The sequence below is a fragment of the Pholcus phalangioides genome, unplaced genomic scaffold, assembly GCF_987345545.1.
Source record: "Pholcus phalangioides strain wild (caught in Gottingen) unplaced genomic scaffold, Ppha-v1.0 ptg000019l_1, whole genome shotgun sequence".
NCBI classification, from domain to species: Eukaryota; Metazoa; Arthropoda; class Arachnida; order Araneae; family Pholcidae; genus Pholcus; species Pholcus phalangioides.
Window position 1 is genome coordinate 8,434,335 of NW_028301612.1, and position 23,195 is coordinate 8,457,529.

The 23,195-nt window shown below is 39.0% G+C and overlaps 1 protein-coding gene across 5 annotated transcripts in view; it reads right to left on the reverse strand.

The window, feature by feature from the left end:
- The window catches only part of LOC149071188 (uncharacterized), an 83,095-nt gene that overhangs the window by 49,341 nt on the left and 10,559 nt on the right, over window positions 1–23,195 (reverse strand). Inside the window, exon 1 of one of the 5 annotated variants that reach the window (XM_089248148.1) lies at window positions 20,971–21,060. The exons of the other annotated variants lie outside the window; for them this stretch is intronic. The gene's annotated coding sequence lies outside the window, so the exon portion shown is untranslated. Of the gene's footprint in view, window positions 1–20,970; window positions 21,061–23,195 lie in introns of those variants that run through there. 5 annotated transcript variants of the gene reach the window in all.

Here is a 23,195-nt window from a genome sequence, read left to right on the forward strand (position 1 = left end):
GCCCCCTGTGCCTGCTCTGGGAATAAGTTTTACTACTTTCCGAATACAGTTTTGAAATTATATTCATGTACACAGAAACAATGTCACCTTAACGCATGGGTCCACCTCAACATGGCCGGCATATATGACTAGACCTTTTACTTTTCGAGAAAGTCTATAATTGAGTTGGTACATCTAAGTACAGCCCCTCAGAACACACTCTTCCCGGGGAATCCGACGATATTCGTGTGACCCTGCATGGAGCCCTCTTAAGAGGAACACTCGCTGAATTCTAGCTTAGGGGGTCTGGAGCTTGACCGTAGCAAGATTTCTTTCGGACATAAATTTAACTCAAACAAAAAAAAAAAAAAAAATCAAGTAGAAAGGGTCATGCTCCTGAATGGAGATTGGGGGGGGGGGGGGGGGCTGGATAAGACAAGAGCACAAGAACACAGTCCAAAGGGGGTTCGGCATGGATGGAAAATCGTTAAGAAACACTGAGCTTGGCTATCCGCGAACCTAAAACACTTTCTTCGGATATCAATTCCTTCACCCTCACTTCAAGTGTCAAAAACATGGCACTTAATACCAGAAAATAAAGACATCCATCCGCGAAAAAAGACAAATACCTATTTTTTTTTTTTTCAGTGATGCTTAACGGTTGATGTAGCAAAGAACATTACAAATATTCTCTTGTACATCCCAAAACGATATCACATTGTAGATAACGCTTCGTCTTATCGCGCGTGATACTCGGTTAAGACATCACAAACTATATATAACCACAGAAAGATCCGATTTCGGAATCAGAGCTTGAACCACACTCGAGTGCAGCTGAAGAGGCAGCATTGTGAGGAGGGAGCATTAGTCGAAAAATAATCGATGTTCGACTAAGCATCAAGGACACGGGCCGGTAGATTTTCACCTGCGAATTATATTGTATATAAGTGATACATACAAACTGTAATGTGTTCACGTGTTGGAACATTATGTAGTTTGGGAAACCTGAAAAAAAAAATCCAGTACATTGTTAGGGGCTCCTTTAGGACTTGGAAAAAACAACCATTAAAAGGGGATTTTTTGGGTAGATATTTGATTATATGTTTATGGCAGCACTGATTTAGCATTACGAATGAGAAAAAATTCCGAAAATGGTCTGTTTGGGAAGGAACATCTGTGCACCTTCATGCAGAAAATTGAGTAACATGGATTCTGGGTCAGTGATTATTATTCTATGAATTCTTTTCAGTACACAAACAATTGTTTACTTCGTACATTACTTGCGGTCAGGACGAAACATCTTTAATAACTCGGGTCTGAAACTTTAATGAATGAAAAATACATATTCCGCAACTGGATTTCGGACAGTACATGGAAGATAAAACTAGATCTGATTAGTTTAGATCAAAATCATCTCATTGGGCAATTTGCCTGTTGTGGCCTTTGTATCTGTATCACTCAAAATACCCCATTCCTTATCGGCCCGATTCGAAATTAAGAGCCATAGTGGCTATGAAAAGGTTTAGGAGCTGGATTGGAATTAATTGCCCACCGAGAAGCTTAAATTAACCACAATTTTGTAATCAGATCAATTCCAGTCCAGCTCTTAAACCTTTCCATAGCCACTATGCCTCTTAATTTAGAATCGGGCCGATAAGGAATGGGGTATTTTGAGTGATACAAATACAAAAGCCACAACAGAAAAATTGCCCAATGAGATGGTTGAAAATTTGTCCATTAAAAATATGGATGTTGAATACAACTAAAATACAGCAACCCAATATAAAAGCATAGATCACGAAAGAAAAAATATATATTATACTGCCCGTATAAAAGATTATGGTTGTCTTATTATAACTATGGATAGCTTCTCGATTTATCCCAATATGTCTATCGTGTTGCTTTTTTTTAAACGCGTTGTGTTAAAATTCATGACTCCAAGAGGTAAGCTATCCCATTTATTTACCCCCCCCCCTTATTTATTACCCTTTCTCCATATTGGAGAAAACTGATACCACAATCTGGAATTGTCCCTTACTAAATGACACTGGTGTAGTAGTTTGACGGCGTATAAATCGTGGTCCATCCTATCGATACAGTTGAAAAATTTACACTTCGATCGTATCTCCCCCCAAAACCAGCCTTCTTCCAATGAAAACATCCTCAGTAGCACAACAATATCGTCAGGGTATCGTACCGATACCGGTCCGACGTCAAATTTTTACGCGTCCGATATAGTAAAAATATATTCATTCAAACATTCAAATTAAACTACGAAATATCTTTGTTCTTCTAAAATAGTTTCACCCTTATTTTCACAGCATTTCATTTCGAAGGAGAATATCTTATACGATAATTAATCGCTTTTGAAATAATCCAAAATCTCTATGTCGTACTACGTCGACAAATGTATGACATTTCTATGTCGAACGGTATCGAAATCTCGACGTCGTTCCATATCTGTGTGCTATTGGGGATATTCAAGAAATCGAATCTTCGTTTACAGCTCAAGCCGTGTGCGCCTTGTTGGCATAAAATGCAGAATTGTATCAAAAATTTGCTAGTTCTATGCAAGCTTTGAACAATCGATATTTGAATGATTTTAAAATTAGGAACAGATGTGAATGTCCCAGGTAATATTCACGTAGACGCTTTAACCCGGTAGGGGTGTTTCGCACCCGATGCGAATATATATTACGAAATTTCTATCTTTGCTGTTTTCTATATGGGTATAACCGAGTGTAGCTGCTTCTTAGGTCATCTTTTAGTATGAGAATGTGTCAGACGTGAAATTTTTGTTCTTTTGAATGCTGCTACTGGGGTGTTAAACACCCCCTTGTGCGTCCTGGTGTTACTTTACTTGTACGAAAATGTCTCAATTTGAGTTACGAAAATGAGATCAAATGCTTACAAAAGATTTTGAAGATGTTTCTAAGGATGAAAAATCATTAAATGAGTAGATTGGTATGTGTGTATGTGTCGTGTTATACTCCCTGTTCTGAGAAAAATCGTGAAGATACTGTGGATATTGTAGATGAAATGGGCTTTCCATATTTTACTGCTAAAATTTCAAATACATGTCCTATGATAATATTTTTTGCACTGCTGACCATCGCTGCCATCAGTGCAAGGGTGCTCTTGTTATCAGCGAAAAAACTGCCAAAAGAATTCAAGAAAAGAAGGTTCTTTCATCAAGAAAGACTCTAGAACCAAACTTTGTAAAAGAGTCTGCACTCCAACTAAAAGGGAGTTTCTGAATTTTTCAGCTTCCAAACCATTTGCAAAAATACCTAAACGCTTCATACAAACGTTTTTTTTTATGTGCATGAGAAAAAACGACAGAAAACAAACGAGCTGCTCCAAGTGCAGCAAGAATATATTTGTCAAGAATACACAGTCTTCACGCGGAGTGTGCAATAATGCAAGTTTTAATATCAAATAAATGGTGGTATTTACTCATAATTTCTTCCATTTTGATTAAATGTAGTTTCAAGATATATATTTAATAAAATTTAATTAAAAAACACGTTTCTAAAAGAAATCAACCTTGCGCGTTCTCGTGTTCCTCCCTGCAGCGCGCGTGCTCTCGGGTTAAATTTTTTATGGTTATAAATCAATTTATCGCATCAGATAAGCCTGTTGACTTAAATTGTGTGAAATAACAGTAAGGAAACGATGGTTTCGGATACATCGGCTCTCAACAGAACCCCTTGAAACATCAGGCCGACTCATCCACCGTCATTGAGTGAAAGTGTGACCTCGCTATTAACGCCAATCACTATATATATATTTCCTATCCTTTTTTAACCAACGTTTTCCTGAACATCATGCTCCATCATTTTCCTGTCTGCAGATGCAAACCTGTTCTTCAATCTTAGATAAACGAGTCCGCTCTACATCATACGTGCCTAAGCTCTCGATCATTGGTGTGAAACGAGTATCTCCTCACCCCCAGATATCTTACAAAGTCTAATGAGTACCTAATCTAAATACTGCGCGAGGCTTTCAGGTCAGACCTAATTGGTAATCAGACGACAATTTTTTTAGCTTAGAAATATAACAATACGCTCACAAGCGATTATCATTCCTTCAGGTTTGTATCGATGCCAAAGCAAGAAACGATTATACAAGGTAAAAATTCTAAATGAATGGTGCAAAAATTAAGCATTCCGCGAAAACAACTCGACTCATGTTTCGCAAGTCTGTTGCTACTCTGGATAGATCCTTGGATCTACGTGTGTTTGAGCACCAGCCCACCGGATGACCCGCTCTCCTATGCCTATACATGAGCAGAACACTCATCGACATTCAAGAAGAGAACGAGCCGCATGAGTCGACTGTATTATACGGACGGGTATAAGATTGAAGCCGCAACTGGAACAACTTTTGTGAAGACAAGAAGCAGGAAAGTCCTTACCCCAAAAGCTAAACTAAAGAAAGAAAACTACTAGCCCTGGAGGGAGGACGGAATTCGCGATGTACAAAGTCATCCAAGATGCATTAAACACTTTCGAAGAGGTTCTCGTCCTCTGTCAGACAGCAGATCCAGTCTACAACAACTATCAACATTCCAGAGTAAGTTTTATCCTAAATAAAAGCCCACGATGACCAGTTAGGCAACGAATTGGCGTATAGCACAGCTAAAACATGCTGCCACTGACCATACGAGATGATTCGCACGTCTGAGTCATTCGCTAAAGCCATCCTTTGAAAGATCTCGCAACTACATAGCAACTGAGGTGGGATGATGCATCATCTGACAGATCAACCTATGGACTCTTTTGACAAGCCCCGGTGCGGCCACACCTGTAGCTTCTAGCGAGCATTTAAAAGACGATAGCTTTTTAGTTGCCAAATGAAACTTACAGTTTTAACCTTTCACATTTTGATATGCGAAATATGCACGACTGCTGTATATATAATTTAAGAAGTTTCACTAAAAATCAGTCATTTTGAACTGGAATTGGTCCGAAAGAAAATAAAAATATAAAGCCCAGCCAGAAGCGTGTTTATGAGGTTGGGGCTTAGCAGGCCCAGGGTAGCAAGTTCGTAGGGTGGCAAATCTGATGAATGAGTGGTCAAGAAAATTATTTGTAGCATAAGAGGCGAAATTTTTGTATAGTCCACAGGTGGCTAAACATCCATAAATCTGCCCCTGACTAGAGCACGAGGGATGAAGTCATCGATCAAAAGAATGACCAAGTAGTTGAGTGACTAAAAGAGGGACCCCTGGAGTGTTCAAGCATGTGCACGGCCAATCAAGCATTCTTAAAGAGGGACACGTTTAAAGAGCGACAAAAAAAAAAAAAGTGATCTAGAGCAGTGATGGGCAAACATTTTAGGAGCTATCCAAAAAAAAAATTGGCGGGTCAATGCAATTTATTCTAAAACATTTCTATAGTATTTTTACATCTGCGGTGGATCGAATAGTACCTCTAAAGCTAGCCGCAGTTCGTCTATGCCTGACCTAAAGTGACGGCAGGTGAGCATGTGCACGACTAAAAATTGGCCTAGAGAATGAGTGTCCTGCTCTGTGATGACAAGAGTATCAGAGCCATAGTGTGTGCAAGCATATGAATGACAAAGATGAACCAGGACATCGAGCTAGTCAATGGAGGCCTGTAAAAAAAAAAATGACCTGGAGAGAGTGCAAGCATGAACAAAACCGAAAGAGTGGCCTAGAGAGGACCAGGTCAGTGAATGAGCAGAAGAGTGATCAAGAGAGGGAGATAAAAAAACGAAAAAAACGTATCTGTTACTGCCAAAGCTCGAAATTCGCGAATCGACCAATGTCATTAAATTGGCCCGGTCAATGTCCGAATTTTGGCCAGCTCGCGAACTGACTGGCCAAAGTCCGATAACAAAAGACATGATTCGAGGGCATCACGAAGCTTTATTTTTCGTCATAATTATGTCCACGTTAGCTATGGTAACCCATGAAACCACAATCACGATGTGGTAATCTTTTTTTCTAAGTGTGACAGAACAAACCGTCTAGTATAATATATCGTTTCTCAAATTTCTCTTACGTGGAGCTAATCCAATACAGCTACTACAACCATTGACAATGAAAAAATGTGGCAAATGCCGGACAGTTTTGAATCAGCGCATCGAACTTTCTCCAAGGATCTCCGGCCACTTCACGAATTGGCCGGCGGAAGCTCGAATCATTTCTGAAGATGAGATTTTGGCAAAAACCCTCAGTCAATTCGTGAATCGGCCGCAGTTCGGTTTTTGACAGTAACATATCTACGTGGGAATGGGCGGAGGACCAAGTGGACATGTTGGGAAGTTCGGAGGGGCGGAAAATCTGGAAAATGCAAGAAAATTACTAGAAATTTTTTTACAACACTTTAGTCATTTACGGACTTTAAAATAATTTTTGTTCGTAAAATTGAAAGTTCATAAATGGAACTATCAAGAAAATTTCATTGTCACCAGGAGTCCACTACGTGAAATGGTGAAAATTCGTAAAATCGAGTGAATGTCTACTCCATGCAATTGCGCAATTTTCTTCATCGAAAACCAATAATAAAATTAAATTTTGGGATGGATATAGCTAGGTGACCATACTTCCCGGGACAGTCCCGGTTTTTCACGTATTTTCCACGAAGCCAACTTCACTTTTTATTCTTCAAATCAGCGACTCAAATTATCTTCACAATTCAAAAATTACATTAAGATAATTACGACTAAAACAAGAATATTCATGTCACATTTGTCATGCTTCTTTTTTTTTAAGGTTACTTGTGTCTATAATTGGCAACGTCTCGTATTTTCCCGTATTTCGAAGCCCAATTTACCGTATTTTTCCCGAGAAAATATGGTCAGCCTAGATATAACATGATACGGACGAACGAAACTCCATTTGATGAATTTCGCTCACGTAGTAATGAAAGCAAATCCCATAATAACAGCCAGGAGATTCTGAAACTACAGCTGAATCAAAGTAACTATTCAGATTAATGAACGATAATAAAACCAGATTATTCTTTCACCGCACGCACAAAATTAGGGGCCTCCTATTTTGCAAAACTAATAGCCGGAAACGCAATAACCTTTTTCGTTCTATGCAATGGTGGCATCAAGAAAAATAAGTGGCCGTAGAAATAATCTTAATGACCGACACTTTCATGAGAATTGCATTCATATATGAAGGAATATTCAAACTATTAAAAACATGTCTTGCAAGAGACAATAAAAAAAAAAAGTGAACGAACTCTGGCAGCGATTTCAACGCAAGACTGATCGATGTAATGACAGGGTAATGCGGCGACGGCACGCGCAATAACACTGAATTCGCTGCTGCTTTGAGGAATGCGTGCATTTTACACCCGAGAGACAAACGCTTTCGAAAAAGATGATTCTTTTTAACTAGAAGAGCTCTCACTTGATCTCTTTTTTCTCATCACTTTCAGGGAGATCCGATAGACAGGCTGCGTGCGATTAACCCTTTCCCTAAGTTCCTCAGCCGGTAATTAGAGCTCTAAATACGACTCTTCGTTGCTATCTTGATGGAAAGCAGATTCATTTGATTAGTCATCTATACAGGGTGCCCTGTAAGTGCCAACGTGACATTTTTCTCATCAAGCGTAAGTCGAACAGGTATAGTTTCCAATTTAAAAATGTACTCAAGAAGTTCAAATTTACCTTGTAGGGTTTCGAGTGAAAATACACTGTGCAACAAGTAATTTGAATTTTTATACGGTCCCCTTTATCCTGTAACTTCCTATTAGAAAATTGCTGCCGTGTCTCACTAGAAGCCAACAAACAAATTTTTAAGTAGTATTCGTTGTGATATTCGAATTCAAAAAACTTAGAAAAGTTGAGAAAGGTCAGCATAAATGAGGAAAAGGAGAACGTTGTTCGTTAGAGTTTTTCCTGTTCGTTTTTCTCCGATTTTTGAATTCAATTACCTAAGCGTAGAGACTGATTTTTTCCCCCTGTTGCTCTTAGAAGATACTGGGCAATAACTTTCTGAAGGGGAGGTAGATTTTTTTTATTTTGTCACGCCGTATTCTCTCTCAAAACTGGTACGCCGTACAGGGTGGATTTTGAACGGCATTTGAGCATTTTTTAAACTGGAATCATACTTTACGACGAACGGTTAATGAGATAAAGGCCCCATTAGCACTTATTGTTTATGGATAATTTTTCAGGTCTAAGTGCTAGTAACAATAATTAATATAAGGTAAATAGAAAAACTGGTTAATTTTATAGATATAACGATTTTTGGAAAATTTTTCATCTCTGTCTCTACCGGGACACCAACCAGGGTCCCTCGAATGCTCAACCAACTAAGCTTTTTTTTTTCTTCCAAGCCGAGCACAACTCAGGTCTATCGCTATGGGCAATTTACTACCTAGTGAGTTGTGCCGGAAGTGTAAGTATGTGTACCTAACAGTCTGAGTGCGTATCTAGTGTTGCGTATGATATTTAGTGCTGCCATCTATATCTCATAAGTGAAGTGTAATGACTGAATATTTGTACTGTTGCTCTCTGTGGCGAGACTTTTTGACGGGGAGATCGGCTCGTATTTGCGCCTTGAAGTTGGGAACCACAGAAAACCAACTTCAGCCGACCACCACTGTGGTGACGGTGGGGCTCGAACCCAGGTCCCCGCGATGCGAGTCCGTCATTATGACCACTCGACTACTACAGCGGCCAACCAACTAACCTATAGTGTGACAGAATATCTAACCAATGGAGGGCATATACAGGGTGATTATAAAAAAACTATCCCGACATATGGGCCCCTAACTATCATACCATTCACAGAAACTGAATGAAATTTTGGCATAAGGTATTTTGATGTATGCGCTCAAGAATGATATGGAAAACAAGTGTCACTAACAGTTACGGTTACAGTGAGAAAATTTCGAAAATATCAAATGGCAACACCAAGTTTTTTGTATTGGAATGTGATCTCCATTGTGAAAAACCCTACATAGCGTTCGAACGGCAACTGTAGCATGAAAATCACCGGCGGTAGATAGGCTAAAAGTGAGGACAACCAATAAGGACAGAGATAGAAGCAGCATAAAATAAAGCATTTTATTGTGTTTCACAAATTTTCCACATGACCTTGTGGAGGACTAATCAGGCTGGCATCTCAGCCGAAGAAACGGTGTGACGAATGAAACGAACATTAATGCTCTGGCAAAGTCCTTTTTACTTTTTCCTTGCCTAGCTCCGGTGATTTTCGTGCTACAGGTGCCATTCCAACGCTATTTAGTGTTTTTCAGTATGGAGATCGCATTCCAATACAAAAAACTTGGTGTTGCCATTTGATATTTTCGAAATTTTCTCACTGTAACCGTAACTGTTAGAGTGACACTGTTGTTTTCCATATCATTCTTGACGCATACCTCAAAATACCTTATGCCAAAATTTCATTCAGTTTCTTTGAATGGTATGATAGTTAGGGGCGCATATGTCGGGATGGTTTTTTTTTTATAATCACCCCGTATATGCTGAATGGTACCGTGCATGGTCGGTAACAGCAATCAGCTATGGCTCGTAAATGACATCAGACCACCAGATGGCGACATATTGAGAAATATGTACTCTCCACTTAATACATAATACAGAAAAACTGGCTAATTTTGTAGATATACTGAATTTTGGAAAATTGTCCTCTCTGCCACCTACCAGGACACATGCGCTACATTGGTTACATATTCTTCTGTCTGTCACTATAGTTGGTAGACACTCAACGTCGATAATCAGGAAAAATCTGAGGACGTCCACAGGCCTCTGCTTACCACCAAAAATGCGATATTACCGGTGACTTATATGTAATGAACTGTATAACAGTGTGGGAATCATAACTGGGTTCCCCGCTCTGCCTCCCAGAACACGCAAGTATTCCGTTCAGACGCACATGAGCCACAGTAGAGAAGACCGATCAATGCCTAAACTAAGCGGCCCCACGCAATCCCTTAAACCTAGCAGGGAATAACAATTCGGAAAAACGTCCCACGGAGGCATCACCCTGCGCTCCAGACCAGCAATCGCATCAAAATTTTATTTTTATTTGCAAACAACGATATGGAATTTTTGGTGCATATTTTGTATGTCCTGTTTACATCAAGATCTTGTAACATTGACACAGTATTATAAGCACAAGATACGAGCAACAGAAAATAAAGATAATTAAAAGATAACATGGGCCGACAATGCAGTAGTGGGTACGACAATACCCCCCCCCAAAAAAAAATTAGCAATCGAAATCATTCACATCATTGTCCATCTTCGGGAATTTACATTACATGCATATAACAATCAATGACAGCTTAACGGAAAATGGCAATTAGTGAAAGCATGTAATGAAATTTTAATCTATTTTAGAACATGAATATGGAAGCCAGATGGCTGCACGAATAGAATGCAACAAATATGATTCATACGTTAGGGTGGCCACACATACTCAGAACACATTCTGACGTGTACCGATTCGTTAGAAATTCCGCACAGGAATGTGTACGAGATGCACACGCGGTCAAGTAGTACATGGTGGTATTTTCTGGAACAAGTCTAAGCATCCAGAATTAGAGAATTTCTTACATACAAGTACAGTTTCAGCTGAGCACCCACTGTTCTGAAATACTTCTGAAGCTTCTGCCTCGAGGCAATTTATGGCCAGGTCGTTTAAAGCGGAAGAAATAGCGAACACCGCGACCACAGATGGACGAATTGGGTTGGTGGAATTGAGACAAGCAATTTAATTTCCAAGATGCTGACTCAATGGTTTTCTTTAGATGGTAATATCCGAAATATGGACAGCGATTCAGTTACCAAAATATTTTTTTTAAGGTTGCGATTACACTATAAAAGTTTGATAAAAGTTCTTTCATAAAAGTTGAAAAAGGCAACAAATAAGAATATTGGTTACATTCTAGAAAATGAACCGATAATCTTATTGGTAGCATTTTTCAAGTTTTATAAAAGGACTTTTATCAAACTTTTATAGTGTAATTCCGGCCTTAGATTGAACCGGAGACGGCAGCATCGAAAATATGTGTTGTCTTAACTCTTCCTCCTACAAAAACATTCTGACGTTCCTCGTCTTCTAGAGATCAAATGAAAGTAAATCACCTCGCGGCTATTGACTGGTGTTGCAAACTGCATACTAAAGTGTAACCCCCATCATGCAGCATTTTCAATGTTTCCTTAAAAGCAACTTGCACTTTATGATTGACCGATTTCCCATGGTAAGGCATTCCAGTCACAATGTTTTTTGTAAGAGAGATGTCTCGTATCGTTCAGTCTCTTCTTCCCCGAAACAAAAATTACTAGTTATATATTTGTATAAAATTGTATCTGAAGTAGGGGGATTACACCTCACCACGTGAGGTGCGCCTTCGGTTATTTACTGGATACTTATGTCCCGTGAACCGAAAAGACGTGCCGTATCTTTGTATATTCGGTAATATATAGTTATTCATCGGGTTATATGCTCAATCTACCGATTTAATGTAGCGTGTCTCGGAAAACCGATGATCCTACAAAAGATTTTCAAGTAGGGGGAAAAACTTGCAAACAAACGTCTCTTCAGAAGATGTCTTAAATTACTGAAGGATTTTGGAATCACGTGGGAATCCGATTTTTATCTGCCTAACTACTTTCACCTCTTTTTTTTTTTTTTCCAAGGGCCTGAGGTTTCTCACGAACACAAAAACGAATTACCTATCTACAAGAGAAAATTATTTTAAGTCAAGACACAAATGTGTATTATTAGATTTATATTTGGTAAAAATGACCATCTTAAGTCAATAAATTACCAAAATCGTCTCCACTTTACCTTTGAATGACATGGATAATGGGTCATTTCTTATAGTGAAAGTTAGAGATGTGAAGCTATTTCAAGCCTGATCCAAACTGACAACAAAACCATTATGGTGAAGTGACTCATTTGTGTGCTGAGTCAATTTCTCTGATGTAGGTGTAGACTGGGGGAGGGAAGCAGCGTTCGTCTGTGCGTTATGCATAATGTTGCGCAGTGAGCAATATTAGGATTCGAAATCGTATAAATGATGGAAACCTGAGTGGGTTCTTCAGATTCGGTCATTCATATGACCAGAATTGGTGAGCGGTGGAAAGAAAATAAGTCAGAATCACCACATTGTTGTCCTGTGGGTATCGTACTGGACTGGCATCGTCTAGAATAAGGTTCGAACTCCGTTGACGGCGCAATGGTGGTCGGCTGGAATTTTCTGTGGTTTTTCCAAAGTCACGGTGCGAATTTTTTTTATAGATCAAATAAATGGTTAGGTTTCTCTTGGCCGTCCCAGACATTGTTTACACCGCTAATGCAGGGATGCACAACCTCCATCCTGCTGGCCAAATGCGGTACAGCCAGGGGACCTATCCGACCCACGAAAGATATAATGAAAAGTATATATACACACAACACAAATACCTAGGCTGACCATATTTACTTCATAAAAATTCGGGAAATGGGATCGATACGGAATCGCCAGTTATTGCCAAAAAAATGAAAGTATAGTTGCCAATTACAGCCAAAAAAAACTATCGAATTCAAGTCACGAATTTTTCTCAACAATTGTCAAAAAGTAAGCTAAGTTGTGAATTTTCCCATAAAATTAACAGAAGTTGCCATTTATAGCCAAAAAATAGTCAAATGCAAGGAAATTTTTTTGGTTGTAATTGGCAACGTAAGTCATGAAAATAACCTCAATTCTTGATTTCAGTGAAGCATAAAAATTCAGGCAAAGTTGTCTTCGTTGAAAACAAAAGGGAAAAAAAACGAGAGAATGCGAAAAAAAAAAATTGGGAAGAATAAAATTACTGGAATGTCCCGTAAAATACATGTCATATGGTCACCCTATACATTCAAATCTATCCCGCAGACTGAAAATGTTGTGCACATCAGGTCTATTGTGACAAAATTTGGACGCCTCCCGTTCATATCACAACTTCAAGGCAAGGGTGCAAGCCGGTCTTCCCCGACAGAGCGCAAGAATATGGGTCATGATGGAAAAAATTTGAGGACCAGAGGAGATCCCTAGCTCAGCCACAGGCCCTTACCTCCTACGACACCTTGCCATACCATTCCCGTCCCATCTCAAGTGCAATCAAATCAGACTACGAAATGTAGAATGCTTAATTCGCCGCTGCCCGGAGGGGTTCTAAAATTTAAACAGGTATGATGATGATGATCCCTCCACAGAAGAGGGAAAGAAAAGAGAAACCGGCCAATCAGCAGATCGAAGTGAAAACAAACAGGTTTGTTCAACTGGCGCACCTCGTTGAGCCGCCATTCATTCGCCTCTCCAATATGTGCGATGTAGAACAAAGCAATATAATTGTTTTCGTTGCTAGTCTATTATGCACTCCCGTACCTCTTGGATGCCGCACTATGTGCACGACCTAAGTCTTGGGTTGCTGTGCGACATTTTTAGTCTGTACCCGGCTTGCTCAAACCATGAAAATACGAAAGACATTGATGTTGGCGTAGTTTCTAGGCTTGGATGTAGAACAACGTGCAGAGACAAAAACTGATTGTACTGCGACCATTCGTCCTGTATTTTACGAAGATGTGCCATTACTTTTTCAAAATTTTTGCTTCCATGCACTTGGGGGGGGGGGTTAAGTCCCCCTTCGCTTCCTTCCAGATCCAAATCCTACGTTGCTGAAGCTATTAAATTGTTGGCCTGAAATTGAGGAAAGTTCTTTTGCTAATGATTGGGGAGTACCCTGAGAAGAGGGAAGCAGCTACTGAGACATACCGAGAATTCTTATGGTCTAACTTCCACGTTATAGCGACCATTTCATTACAACGAACTGTAGAACAAGTCTCAAGCATTCTCACATAACGACTCATTTGTTTTCATTTCGATATGGCACTTCCAATACAATGTCCGTTTTCGACGGGATGCAGGGGGTTGTCATATCGAGCGTTCACTTTACACCTCTCTGTGCACGAGTCGCCAAATATTTTCCACATCGAAATGACCATTCCGCTCAAACTCAGTCCGCTCATGACCATTCTGCTCTTTATATATATTCAGATTAAAGTTTCCCAAACATGTCTCTCAACCCACTTCTCAGAATGTTTCCCCCCATCGCCACCTTTGTAAAACCAACGCACAAAGTCCGATGCTATATCCAGCTTCTACCACCCGGTCGATTTCATCGACCCCTCAATAGCTATATTGGCCGCTTGGGAGAACACGAATTTTGCTAGATTCCGGATTACGCAATAGCTGAAATCTCTGCAAAGACCTATAACATGATATATGTACTTAAATTTTTATGTAAGCACATACCATCTTCAATTCAAAACGTTGAAGAGAGATGGCAGCACAACACGAAAAAAAAGCATAACTCAGACAATATAAATACGGTTGGGGCCACACGTTCCTGCACGTATTTGTTAGGAATTCCTTAGAGGAACGTGTCCGAGGAGCATGTACTGTTAAGTAGTAAAAGTACCTCAGTGGCGTGGTGGTAAGATGATCGCCTACCACCGTGAAGGTTGCCGTCGCGGTCCCAGGTCCAAACGCTGGAAAAAAAAAGATTTCCCCAACGAGTTTGAGGCGACCCGATAGATGGCACAGATATTTTCATCCAAACTGATTACTGGTAGTAATTAGCAATATTGCAATATGGCCAAAGTTGGTGTTTGGTGAATTAGTAGTAGCAATATATCGCTGAAATGTGTGTGTTCGATCGGGTACAGTATCGAGGCCCTTGGGATTCCCTCCGCCCCCCCCCCTCAAATAACCTCAATATATTAGACTTGACATTTCTCTCAATACATATTGAATATCTGTCAAAGTTAATAGTTTTTAATTGGCACTACTTCCGATGACATTGTTATTTACAAGTGTGAATGGTTGCAATCCGGATTCTTGTATCAATGTGTGACATCTGTACTCAAATGACGAGTTCTGAAGTGTGACAGGAGGAATCGCAATCGGCAATCTTATTCGGACAGGTTGAACCGAATAGACCGTGAACGAGATAAAACTTCCTGCTAGACTATATTTGAAATTTAAAGCACTAGGAAACCTCAGTAGGGCAATACATTTTTCGACAAGTCGAAGCGTGATTTTGATCCTATCGGTTATAAGATATATGCTAACAGCTGGAGAAATGGAGGTTCTTTTAATATTCAAAAGATATCAAAATATCCATAATTCTGGCTCTTTCGCACGGAGCGTTAGAATATTCTGTACATAACCCTTGTTTCAGTTATTTTGAACTCAAATTGAATAAACCAACATTTCAATCCCGATATATCGGACCGAATTTCCATTTTCTTGAAATTTGTTATAACTGACTCCAGACATGCATAGACAAAAATAAAACATATTTGATATATACAAGAGGGGTTACCAGGCTCGGGGAAAAAAATATTCACCCGTGCGGGACTTATTTTTGGCAATAATGACTACGTTTATTTGGTCGGCAAAGCTTTTTTTTGCCTTTTCATCTGATTTGGTGCCATTCGTAGAGCAGCCCAGAATACATGGGAATCTCACAAAACGATAAGCTATTCATCGATATAAAAAGTATGTGCTTCTATTTAGGGTCTAAAAATAACAATTTTATACATGTTAAAATTAGTATTATTTGAGAAATTTGTTAAATTCTCAAATTCAATTCGACAAATTTCTATTCCATTTTGTTAATGCTCCAAAAAATTATCAAAATATAATTTTTTATTTTCGACTTGCATACCAATATTACGATAGTTTATTTCAAAAAATTTTCCTCAAGCTCTTGCTCACCAGACTCCTTCAAATACACAATATAGGATTGAAGTTATCGACATTCCTCTGAATATTTGATACAAAACCTTCATGGATTCAAGGGTTCTCTAAATCAGGGGTTCTCAACATTTTGTGTTCTACAGACCCCTTGTGCCACTGACATGCACAGGCCGCGAATACCTTGAACCAATGCTTCTCAAAGAGGTGTCGCAGCTCCTAGGTGCGTCGCCAACTTCTGTCAGGCGTGCCGCAGTGAGCTGCCGATATTCATGCGTGCTTGTTCGGGCTTTAAAGAGGCTCTTTTCATTAGACTATTCTGGGGAACCACAGACAGAAATTGAATAGGCCAAAGGAGGCCACGGCTGACAAAAGTACGAGAGCCACTGCTTCAAAACAAAATTTTGCTTCTCAAAACAAATTCGCCTATAAAAAAAATTGTTTCACGGAAAGTTTTTTTTTCTTTTACAGAATATTTTCTCTTACCCCCCTTCTCAGAATTATTTTCCTATCATCCCCCCCCCCCATTGAACCATGCCCTAAGATCGAATGTTATATCTGTGGCTTCCACCGCCCACCTAATCCAATCCGTTGCCTTTGGAAAATACTCCTTAATCGAATGAAATCAAGGCGACAGACTTCTTGTACCAATAAAATGAAAAATGTCATACAATTTTTTTCAGAATAACATTCAATACAGGCTAACTTGGAAAAATGAATTGTTTTTCATCCAAACTCAGGGACCCTCCTGAAGGTTAAGGGGCCATTCAAGTTTTACGTCAGCATCGAGGGGGGTTTCAGATTTGCTGACTTTTGATGACAAGGGGGGGGGAAGGGGTTTGAAGGTTTCTTTCGTCATCAACCACCCTTTTTGAAGATATGAAAAATTCTAAGCTGCTGACGAAATTTTGCTGACGGGGGAATGGGGGGGGGGGTCAAAAATGGCTGAAAATCTGCTTACGTAATACTTGAATGGCCCCTAAAGGCCAAAATGTTGAGAACCCTCGAGTCCATGAAGGTTTTGTATCCAATATTCAAAGGAATGTCGATAACTTCAATCTTATATTGGGTATTTGAAGGAGTCTGGTGAGCAAGAGCTCGAGGAAAATTTTTTTAAATAAACTACCGTAATATTGGTATACAAGTCAAAAATAAAAAATGGTCATTTGATAATTTTTTGGAGCATTGGCCATTGGCCTTTATTCTGAATCCGTTCTCAGTCTATCGTCCAAACTAATCTCCCCCCACCCCCTTAAAAATGTCACCATCGTTTCTACTAAGCAACATTATAAAATCCTATGGTGTATCTAATGCTTTCACTGCCCCCCCCCCATCCCTCAGTTAGGGGCAATATCGTCCACTTTGAAAAACCGTTGGTTGATCCCATAATTGGACAATTTGCCTGTTGTGGCTTCAGATTTTGCATTAAGCAGTTTTCCAAGCTTTTCGCTCCACTGGCTCCTTAAGAAATATGTGTGTTCTCATTGCCTCTACTTAAGTTAACCCTTAGGGTCCTACGCTACAAGCCCCTATCGCTTCTACTGGCCCCCTGGACCATTTATTATTGACAACTTTGGTAACAATAAATTGTAAATCATCGATAAAAGGTTCATCAATGTGCCTTAAGTCAAAAACTGTAGATCAAAGGGGGGATAAAGTTATTAGAGCTAAAGGGGGGGGGGGGTATAATGTTATTTGAGCTAAAGGGGTGAACTGTAATTCAACCCTTTATGTGGCATTGACGAGATATCTCGCCTCCTATGAAGCCTCTTATATTAGCATTGTAAGACAAGACATTTTGTAAAGTTCATTCATGAATGGAAGAATTTTCATTATACGTATCAGTTATTATTTGATGAAATTTGGAAGCCTACTTCATTAAAAAAAAAATTTGGGGGGGGGGGGAAAGGGTATTTAGTAATTTCTGCTGCTTCGCTTAAAGGGTTAAAAATGTCTAGTTTTGAAGAAAAGAGCAACAAATTTGTCATGTAATACAGGGGGTCATGTAATACAAAAAATTCCAGTGGAAAAAACACATCACATACCTCTCTAGGAAATGTGAAAGTGTTTTGAATGGCCTTTTGAGAGTATCTCAGAATACATTTGGATTGAAATCTGATGTCTTGTGTTTAATATACAATCAGGCCATCGTTCCTATTTTTACATATGCTTCCAGAGTTTGGGGTGATTCCCTGAAAAAGAAAATAAATCGTAAGAATATTCTGAAAGTTCAGCGGAGATTTCTTTTGAGAATTGTTAGAGGATATCGTTCAGTTAGCTACGAGGCACTATTTGCTATTTCTGGGCAAACACCTATTGACATCCTTATCCTCTACAATAACGAGGCCAAGAACATATTTTCAAGAAATTGTGATGACAATTCCCTTTCGGGTATAGTACCTTTTTCATCTCTTCCGCACCCAGCGACACGAGCTGCTATCGCACTTGTAAATTACAATGAAGAGTCTTTTCCTAAGTACGATCTCATCTGTTACACTGATGGCAGTAAAATTGATGGCAAAGTGGGTCTCGCTTACGTTGCTTATAAGCAAGAGAATGAGCTCCTGTTTCGCCAATTCAGATTAGAAAATAACTGTTCTGTTTTTCAAGCCGAGCTCCTCTGCTTGAATCTTGCCACCAAGTGGATTTCATTTTGTGTTGGAAACGATAATAATAGCGCGCTGATATGTTCAGATTCTCTCTCTTCTTTGCAAAGTCTACAAGATATAAATTCTACAGAAAAACTTGTGGTGGAGACACAATGTCTTATAAATGATCTTAAAAAGAAAAAATATATAATCGATTTCACACATGTTCGAAGTCACTGTGGCATCACTGGGAATGAGAGGGCAGATGATCTCGCACGGTCTGCTACACTTCTTAATGTCATAGAAAATGTGAAAGTCCCAAAATCTCACTATAAATATGTGTATCGACACAAATCAATCCATCAGTGGAACACAGAGTATGTCAGTTCCAAAAATGCCAGGCCGGTAAAGAAATTCTTCCCTTCGATTCCGGCGAGAAGGAAGTGTTACCATTTCTCCACAAATTTCCATCTGACCCAATTTATTACTGGGCATGGGAATTTTCAAAGTTATCTCGCGAGAATGAAACTTGCCAGTAGTTCGCTGTGTATATGTGGAACCAATGAAGAAGATCCTATGCATCTTCTTCTGTCGTGCAAAAATCTAACGAAGGAGAGGGTTCATTTCAGAAAAGAACTTAAGAAACTGTCTATTTCTTGGCCGCCTGCATTGTCCGATTTGGTCAAATCAAAGGAAGTCCTTCGCATTCTAAAAATATATGTACAAAATATCTTTGCGAAAAAATAATTGGTTTCTATTTTATTTTTTGTATATACAATGTGTACATTCTCATTTTCCTTGCAAGTGCTGTTTTCGATTCTTGAATAATTAATCAAAATTTCCATTTAAGTACTAATTATTATTATTATTATTGTTATTATTATTATTATTTATTTTTTTTTTTCTCACTATCTTTGTATGTATGTATTGGTGTGTGTATATATATGTGTATGTGTGGATATATATATATACTTATGTGTGGTCGTATATTTTTCTATTCATGTGTGTGTATTGAATTTTTTTTTTTTTTTTTTTTTTTTCATTGATACCATATGGCATTCACTGGTGCAATATTGCGCTTTGAAGTGCATTCGTATATTGTTATTGTACATACTGATCTGATTTTTCCTTTCTTTTGTATTACGCTGTATTGCAAATTTTGAGTTTCTTGAACCGTATATGTTTGTTGTTGTTACTTACGTTTGTAAGCCTCGTGGTATACTCTGTGGAACACGGGGAGTTGTTTCTGAAGGACCCAAATAAAAAAAAAAAAAAAAAAAATACAGGGGGATTATAACTTTTTAAGCGCAACCGACCCGTTTTGCCTAAAAGATGGTTACCGAACCCCCTTGAAGAATTTTCAGAGTACATGAGCAAATCAACCATAACCTGGCTCACTGATGTAACAATTTATTCCCTCGACTCCCACGACGAACGCAGCCCCGCATTTGGCTACTTAGCGACCAGGACGGACGCCCCATATTACGTCGCTCCTTTAATAGAATGTCCGAGTGTTTAAACCTGATTAGTCGGTGATATGCAACTCAAACTGCATGAATCATACTGCCCGACAGGACCGTGTATGTTGCATTTATGTCAAAGTACGTAATATGTTTAAAAATATTTTTTATACGAGTGTCGTAAGTCATTTAAGGAGGTTGGTGCACGATCTTGGTTCCCACGTGCGGAAAGATATTCTTCTGAAGACGATTTAAAAATTTTCTATACACTACAGGCACTCAATTATTTCCTCTCTTAAATACTATGAATATTTTTTATACAATTTAACGAGAAAATTTAGGATTTTGATTGGTTAAGTTTTCCTCGAACTTCAACATGCAGCTTCTTCTGCCACGAAACTTCTTGAAATCATTTTAATAAGAAATACTCTCGTTAAAAGTATTTAACACTTGAGTATTAAGAGACGCAAAATTTGAAATTATTTGAAGTGCCGTTTAAAAAAAAAACGTTTCTTGTGCAACAAAATAAAACTCAGTTTTAAGGAAAGAGCATTTTAATGGAGAACATTAGCATATATAATGCTTACCAATGAATGAACGCCAGAAATTTGCCACTGGACTCATCCCGTTGCCGAGAGATCTCTTCCTGCACAGCTAATATATACACTGAAGTGCCGAAAGTCATGGGATACCTCTTAATATTGTGCGGGATGACATTTTACCCGGCGAAGTGCAGCAATATCAAAAGGTATCCCATGACTTTTGGCACTTCGGTAATGACTGCCAGCAGTTTATATCAAAAATAGTGCAGGTAAAACCAACTCGAACACAGACGCAAAATAAATTATAGTATTTAAAAAAAATCGAAAATTCGCTTTTCAGAAAAAATGCGTCTAATTTTTTAAGGTGGGTGGTGAACGCAAGCATTCCACCCACCCCTATAGCCTGATGTATAGCCATACACCTGCAAAATATAGCCTGGTAGATAAAATCTTCGGACCAAACTATCAATACAAGCTTCAGCACCGGTAAATATTCTATCCTATGCCAACAAAAGTTGGCAGCATCAGTAAATGTATAAAATCTTGGGCCGCATTTGTGATTTCCAATAACACAAGGAAACCAAATCTTATCAAATAACCTCGATACGAGTCAATTTAAACCAGACAATCGAACATCAATATCAATAAAAAAGTTCCGACTGACCTTTTGATAATCCATCTTCCCATATCTAGACACATGAAAAGTGCACGAGATTTACGTTTCCTATAACGGTATTATTTCCACACACACTACATGAATAAAAAACACTAAAAAAAAAAAAACACGATGACTGTTAAATGATTATTAGCCGAATGATGATCCCTGATGCTCGCGTACATTGCCCATTACACGATCATGAATGGAGAGAACAGGATCAAATACAAGAAATCCTCCTCCGACCGATAGCCCAAAACTATTTCACGAAAATGATTGATACACACTCACAAATACGAGAAAATGTTGTTTCTCTTCCTCACTTAAGGACCCCTGTCACGCGTTTCTCAGAGCGTAAACCTTTTACGCTCCGCTACGCGCCGACAACTTCTATGTATAGCGTGCCTTTCATAAGAAAAAGAAAATAATATTAGTAATGTAAAGAAAAAAAAAGCATGTTAAGTGGTTGTTTTATATTATATTTCTTCACAACTCTTCGTTCGAAACACGTGTAATTTGTCCCTGGCCATTCACAGAATGAATTTATTGGTCAATTTGATGCGTTCGTGGACATCATTCCGACTAATGACCATCGAGTTCTGAACATTTTTGACTCTTCGTGGGGAGAGGTGTCTCGGTCCTCAATAAATTTCACGACGCATTGACGTACGCATATCATGGAAGGTGTTTCAAGCGATGGAAGTTATAATTTCAGCCCCTCATCCCAGAGTCTTGTCACGTTCCGATGCTAGTCTTTCTCGTGATATTCTAGTACTCTAAACACGCATGCGTAAATATAATGTACAGGATATTTTTTATTTGTACTGAAAATTTCATTGGAATCGACAATTTTGCTATTTAAAGAATTAAACAGGAGGAATGCGCTCCTCCCCCAAATCAAGAAATGCATGGGAGGATCCCACCCTGAAAATGCGTGCCAGCATTGCCTTCCTCCCCCCCAAGAAATGCGTGGGAGGAATTCCTACCCCCAAAGAAATGCTTGGGACGATTGAGTGCCCCTCCCCCCCAAACAAATGTGAGAGAACATTGACCTGTGCTGGATCTTCACAATCTCTGCCGCCATCGAACTATCGAGGCAATAACTTCGGGTTTGAGGCATTTGCCTTCTACAATATTCAGAATAGTACACTTTGGGGTTAGACTGGGCAGACTAATCCGCTATCCTTAAGTAAAGTATGACACCAGTATCATTTGTATGGCCAATCACTGTACCCCCTGCTCGTTTCCAACAGTAAGACGTCACTTAGGAGCGACCAACTAGTCTTTTTTTATATGGACGACGATGAGTCCACTCTCCTTTATCGGCACCTTATCTTAGAACAGAACTCCTTAAATACTAGGCTGACTCATCCACCATCTTTGAGATAGCATATTCAACCAGCCAACCCTGGTTCTACCATAACGTGGTTCCACCACATTTTTTATATATTTTTTCTCACGGTAAGTATGGCTGGAAATTAAACAAAAAACCAGAAAAAAAAAATCTCAAGAGGGTGCAACCCCCCCCCTTTTTTTTTTACTAACATAAATTTCAATGTTGCTATAGCCCTCTAGCATCTTCACGTTTTATTTCAAACCATGCATACATTACCGTGACAAATCATTTTCTTGGCAGTGTTCCTCCCAAAACTTCTTCATACACGTTTTCGGTAACAAAATTGAGCAATCTGTATGAATTTGATGACTGCGATATTTGAATTATCGGTGATAAATCTCAAACTGGTTTCTTTATTCGCATGATAGAAATAGAAGAGGGAGAAAGATCAGTGCAGAGAAGATTTTCGTTTTTAAATCACATTCCTCACCCATCTCTAAGTTCTTTCTCTTATTATATTGGATACATCATATCAACTTCCATTCATATGTCTACAATGAAGTTTCGCGATGAGAAATGGGGGTAAAAGAAAACCAGACGGAGAGCTGGGATGAATTTCCTCTATTTGCGATGAGCCCAGATATCTGGTTTATTCCATACCAGTGGTTCTCAACCTAGGGCCGTATTGCATCCCCCTTGCAGTCCTGGGATATTCTAAAGGGGCCACAGGTAAAAAATCTGATAAAGGGGAGCCACGGCAAGTATTGTAGGAGATGGGGGCACACAGAGTGCTATGAAGAAATAAAAGCTTTCAGCGGAATATGGTAAGAAAAAAATTTACCTGCATACTTTCAGAATCCAGCAGAGCTTTCCATAGAACCAAGGAAATTTCAAACCC